Source organism: Paramormyrops kingsleyae, chromosome 11, assembly GCF_048594095.1.
Source record: "Paramormyrops kingsleyae isolate MSU_618 chromosome 11, PKINGS_0.4, whole genome shotgun sequence".
Taxonomy (NCBI): Eukaryota; Metazoa; Chordata; class Actinopteri; order Osteoglossiformes; family Mormyridae; genus Paramormyrops; species Paramormyrops kingsleyae.
The window spans coordinates 3,944,448-3,950,917 of NC_132807.1; positions in this window are offsets into that span (position 1 = coordinate 3,944,448).

Genomic DNA, 6,470 nt, shown 5'->3' on the forward strand with positions numbered 1-6,470 from the left:
CACGGATCTCCCGGAATGAGATGAGCTGCCTCCGCCGTGCTCCAAACAGCGGGGCTATTTTCAGAAGGGGGGAGAATGATACCACAGGGTCCCGTTAAGGAGGACGGCTCTGTGTTCCCAGGCTGAGTGGCTCTCAGGAGGCAAAAGGAGATTTCAGCTGTAAACGCATATATGTAGACATTCAAATGACTTTCATATTGTCTGGGTTGTTTTAAATCGAAGAGGGTTTGTTTAAAGAGCACTCCCCCCTCCCCCCGTGCACTCAGAATTAACATATTCATGTCCATGAGGCGACCAGTGGCGTTACTGGGTGATTGACATTTACTGTCAGGAGCCTTTGTCCTCACATCCCCACTCCCCCCCCCCCCCCATGAGTGTTTGGTTTAATAGCATAATACATGTATTGTTATGCTGTAACATTTTATGAATGTTTTGAATTTGTGTGGCTATAAGGTTCAGAGATCTATGACCTTATGTACCCTGTGAGCAATCAGGTGGATGTTATCAATATTATTAATATCACACCCTCCAAATAGATGTTATATAACTTGTTTATTTTTCAATAAAATCTCAGATTCATGGGTTTCTTTGAGCTAATCCTCCATCTGAATCTATACATTAAATAATGCATTAAATCACGCATCCATTCTACCCTACCCTGCTCAGGGTTTGCTGGATATTACATAATCATTTAATTTTATTTCAACTTCAGTTCATGCTTTTATTAATCTGCTGTGTCATGCTGGTCAGTGGCAGCCAAAATGGAGCAGGAAGGCCTCAATGAAACAGGTTACTGGGTTTTGGAATAAAATGGCCAAGGTCACTGATTTATTTCTGTGCAGGTTCACACCAGTGAAATGCGCCTATGAACGGCTCCCACCCAATGTAGAGGGGAAGGATATTTGCATATTTAATTTACACACAGGTCATATCAGCAGTTGAGATATACAGTTTTAAGCCAATCGGTATTCATATACAGTAGGTTTGGTGCTTACTCCAAAAATATAATAGTGTATGTTGGTTTTTATACAATAGCTTTAAATAATATTGCAATAATAGCTATTATCTCTGCAAATGACCTAAAACATATTCAGCCACAGATGGATGTGTAATAATATATGTGAGAAGGATGTGTGAATTATGCTGAGAGGGCACTTCCTGTCATGGTAAAGCGCTCGGCACTGAGCGGAGGTCACATGACGCGGGGCAGCTTTTGTGCCAACCTACTGAAGCATGGGAAGCAAGGCGGCGGCCAGTCCTGCCATCTGCAGTCGGCTTACGGGTCGGGTATGTGCGTCCCCCAGAAGTCCGCCAGCCCGCTCTGTCCTCCATTCATCGTAGCACACGGTTCTATAAAAGTTCTGATTTTTCCGTATTTACATCATTTTTGGCAGCCGGTGATGAAAACAGCCCTTTTTGTGTTTGGGTTCCTTCCTCCTGGTGTGATTCCTCCAGAGATCACAGCGTATTGGTTTCTCACCTTAAATTTAAGGTCTGCTTCAGTGTCCCTGGGCAGTGCTGGGAGTGCATCCGCGCCTTTGCTGACCTCTCAGCCCTTGTGCTGGTGTACGAACGGCCAGCTCACCTCGCCGCAAGTGTGGCACGTTTCTCACTAGTTTCTTCTCCATTCTGGTCCCCCAGGGCCTTTAAAAGCCTGCATTTTGCTGGTCAGTGTTTTGGCCTGAAACCCTGGGGGTGTCCCCAGACCTGTGAACATGCCCAGGGACAGAGCTCAGCCATTCCTGCTGGAATGGAGACAGACGTGCCCAAGCTCTCAGTTCCATGCTCTGACACCCACAGAAAAATCTGTCCCTGTGCCACACACTTAGCACACACCCTGCAGGACTGACCCATGGCTGTGTCTGGCTTTCCAGAGACACAGAACAGATGCTATGTGCAAGTCCCGAAACATTGCCAGCTGCAGAAGATTTTAAAGGGTGTTGACCACCCCACTGAATTTCCCAAAGGAACCCATAGTTTTGTCAGAAAAAAAAACTTGTTCAAGTAATACAAGTTAATTATTTGTTGAGAAAAAGGTGTGGTATGTGGCCTTGCTTGATCTCCACGGAGGGTCTGCTTTCCATCCACTGACCTGCGATGGCCGCAGTGACTTTGAAGGGAGGCGTGGCACACTGTGGGACCCCAGGGTAGCTGCTGATTGGCCATGGGCCCTAAGAAGCTCACAGCAGGTCTGCCTGCGGCATCAGAAGAGCTCCGCATTAATCGCTATTAAATCATGACTTTGTGGATGTGCTGGAACGGACAGGCCGATTTATGAATCGTACTGGATTTCAGCCCTAATGAAAAAGTATATCGATGTGGAAATGCGGTCAGCCTGCAGTTTCTCCAGGTGGGGCGGGGGGGCGGGCTGGACCTATTCCCAGATCGCGTTAGCCAGGCTGGGCCCCCCATGTAAAGGCTGGAGCATCACAGAGCATCGTGTCACTGTCTGTGGGAGGTGATGTGGGGGTGTCTGACGGAGACCCTGCAGGACATGACTCGCCCCCCCCCTTGCTCATCACGCCACGCCCAGCCCAACCCCTCCGTCCTTCCAGAAGATGTGGAAAGGCAGAGGCGTGCGTAGGAAGCACTACAGCAACACGTATGACACATTAACGTGCAGTGAGTGATTCACACATCATCAATATTAAAAGGCATTTTAATGCACATCAAACTAGCAGAAATGCAAGAACGCCGAGATTTGGTTTTACCGCTTTTACTGCACCTGCGTGAAGAATTACGCAGAATTTGGAGCAAATCTGCAAAGCAACTGAATGACTAATGGTTCTGTTTTCAGCTTGATTTTATTTACTCCCGAGAAATGTGTGATGTGTCCTTTATTTTCATGATTTTCTGAGGACACTTGGCCGTCGGTCGGATGGCAACATACCTGAGCTAAAGTCTCCTTACCTCGACTTCTCTGATCTCTCACTATCTACTATTGTTCTCATAAATCTCTCCCCCCCCCCCCCCCAGAGAGAGTCAGTCATGGCTGTTAACTTGCATCCTGTCAGTCCTATTCTCCAGCTGTCAGCTTAATCTTATTACGTATAAAGCAAGTTTGCAGGACGTCATTATCGCTGTTCTGGCGCGTCCTGTAGACAGGCTGACATCTGACCGCACGATGGTCACTCATTGCGCAGATTTGTGTAGCTTTGAGGCGGATGTAGATGTGAAGCATCACATAATCATTGTGCCATCCATTAAATCATCAAAAATGCACTTCAGTAAATGCCATCAGCTGTATAATACTGACTCATGTATTATTCACTGTATGTTTTGTTGGAACAGTCAAAACTGATGTAAATAAACGAAAGAATAAAAATTAAAATGAAAACCCAGACATCAATTGTCCAGTGTGGAGTCTGTGAGGTTTAAATTTGATTCATGGCTTCCGACAGGACAGACCCGTTGGGATATTTTTAGCAAAGCCCAGTGCTGTTAGCGGGTGATTATGTAACCATACTGCCACACTAACCTGCATACGCTGTACACCTGTCACTTTCAGAGGGGCCTCCAGGGGGTGCTGTGCTGTGTCTGACAGTGTCACTATCCTCCTCTCTTCCTGAGATCAACCCAGGACAGTTTCCTTCGGTCAGCAGCATGGAGTGGCCATTTGACTGGGTTCTTTGTAAAGCATAGGATTATTAAACTGTTAATCCCTTGTCAGGACTCAACTGTTCCAACTCTGGCTCTTGGTAGGGGAGTCAGGTCTACGTCAAGCACAGAACCGCAGATGACATCATAGTGACAGGCGGCCATGATGAGGCTGGCAGGCTGAACCTGTCTGTCCATAAATATTCTGAAGGTCAGAGTGTCAGAGGAAAGTCTGTGAGATAAGCAGTTCGAACCGCCCTCCCCCCTGCGACTCTCCGTATCGCACAAGTTAATTTGTCTTGGGCCTGTTCGCTCCAAAATCCTGTTGCTCAGCCACCCCCCACCTCTCAAAAAGTGCTTGAACTGGGTGCCCCCTTACAGATGGTCTGTAATCCTCATCTCACCCATCACAGAATCCAACACAGGCTCTACTCTAATCCCACAACTGTTGCTATGGAGACAGTGCATAAGAGAGCGAGAGGCTTCACACAGACTTCCAGGCTCGATTTGTGCATGAGAAACAAGCACCATCGTTCCACGTTGCCAACATAGCAGAGTTCTGGATTATCCTTGCTGTCACTTTTGACATTACTTACAGTACCTCTGATATCTTTGGCCTATTCCTGCAATCACCCCTTTCCTTGCAATCCCTTTAATATCCTTAGTATCATGGGATTGATTTAGGCTCATTTGGTGTCAGTCTCAGGGTCTTGGAGTCTCGATTATGCTGGTGGCCTCATTGCCAGCATCACAACAATCTACTTTTCTATTGTGTGATACCTACAGTGATGTAAATGAGATGAAGATTTTTATTACAATTACTAACTTTCCAGTGATTTGATGATGTGATCATTCTATTCCCTTTGTTTTGGCTTCAAGAGCAAGCATCGCAGCTCCCGTGATGGGTGTAAGGTTTGCCTTCATTGTAAGATAGTTGGATAGCTGGAATGTCAGACGTAGAACCATGAACCCATGAGGAGGGCTCTGCACCATCTTCATCGCCGAATTGTGTTGCTCCATGTTCAAAGAGAGAACGCCATGAGGGATCATTTATCATGGATCCGGGTTAAGCTGTTCTCCCATATTCAGGCGGTACCTACAGTGCTAGCTGACAGCAGGGGCAGTAGCGGTAGCGGTACCCCCAGACTGGTAAAGCAGCCACAGATCATTGATGGAAAATGTGCTTTCAGAGAAATCAGATCAGAGGGAATTCAGCTCTGGTGACTTTAACCCCTACCCAGCCCTAAGTAACCAAACTTAACCATAAGTAACCAAACAAAATACAAGACTTTTGGTATTTTTAGTGTTTTGATTGCAATCACAGATCTCTGTGGGGACCTGAAAAATGGTCCCCACAATGTCAAAATAACAGGTTTTTATTACATTGTGGGGGGAATTTGGTCCCCACAATATAATATAAACATAACCCACACAGAGAGAGAGAGAGAGAGAGAGAGAGAGAGACCTGTACTCATATCTTTGTGAGGACCATACACTCATCTCTAAGGGGAAGAACTCTAATCCCAATCATGACACCCTTAACCCCTACCCAGCCCTAACCTTAACCATCAGTGACCAAACAAATTTTCGGTATTTTTAGTTTTTTGATTGCATTCACAGATTTTTATAAAATTGAATATACCCTTATGGGGACAGAAAAAATGATCCCCACAATGTCAAAATATCTTTATTTTTTTGGTCCTCGCAATGTAGTATATACTGTACATGCCCACACATACACATACACGTGTGAGCTCCTTGTAAAATGTGTGTGAGCTGCATATCCAGGGTCCCTTCCTTTCTGGAGGCCAGATGCAGTGTCTGCGGTAACATGCCAGCTGTACTGCAATATAATCTCCATCAGAGCTCCCTCACCACGTCCTTCAGGGCCACACGCCTGGCCAGGCCCCGAGCTGGGCCACCGCACACACTCAGCAGTTTCTCCCCATTTCTATAAATAAACACCCCAGGCGGACCTGCCTGAATCCTCGGTAACGTGTTCCATTCAGGCGCGTTCGGTCCTGTGCCAGAGCCACGCCTGACTCCCGCATCACAGAGAGGCGTGACGAGGCACGAAGAGGCGGCCCAGGGCGGCTGCACCGCCGCCTCATCCGCACACTCTGCCTCTCGCTACCTCCTGCGGCACTGCACAACACACTCATTTTTCCTGTTTTTGTTTTGTATATTGATAATTAAATGCAATGTTTTGGTGTTCCTCATCTGTCCATCACCAGCAACTACTCATCCTATTCGAGTTGTTATAATCTGAGGTGCTTTAACATGAACCAGAGCTTCACACCGTCACACGACATGACCTACCATGACACATGGGGGGGGGGGGGGGGAGGTCTGTCAAAGCTGTAATTAAATAAAGGAGTCCTATCATTCCTCAAATGGAGCAGAAGGGTGCAGTATTCTACCCCATCGTTGTGCCCCACACATCCTTGGATAGCCCCCCACAACGCTGACCAGGATAGGTAACTAGAACATCGATGGGGGGGGGGGGGGGGGGGGGGAGGTCTGTCAAAGCTGTAATTAAATAAAGGAGTCCTATCATTCCTCAAATGGAGCAGAAGGGTGCAGTATTCTACCCCATCGTTGTGCCCCACACATCCTTGGATAGCCCCCCACAACGCTGACCAGGATAGGTAACTAGAACATCGATGGATGTATAGTCAATATTCAATAATATCCAGTTTCTTCTCAGAATAGTGGTGCATTCAGTCACCAAATCTGCAGATCATTAAAAGTCCTTAAAAAGTTATGCCTTTCATTAAACACTGTATGACCAGGTGACCTACTTAGTTTAACTACTTCTAAGGTTTCCCACGTGTCAGTAATAAGTCAGGGCTCAGCGTCCGAAAGAATATGAA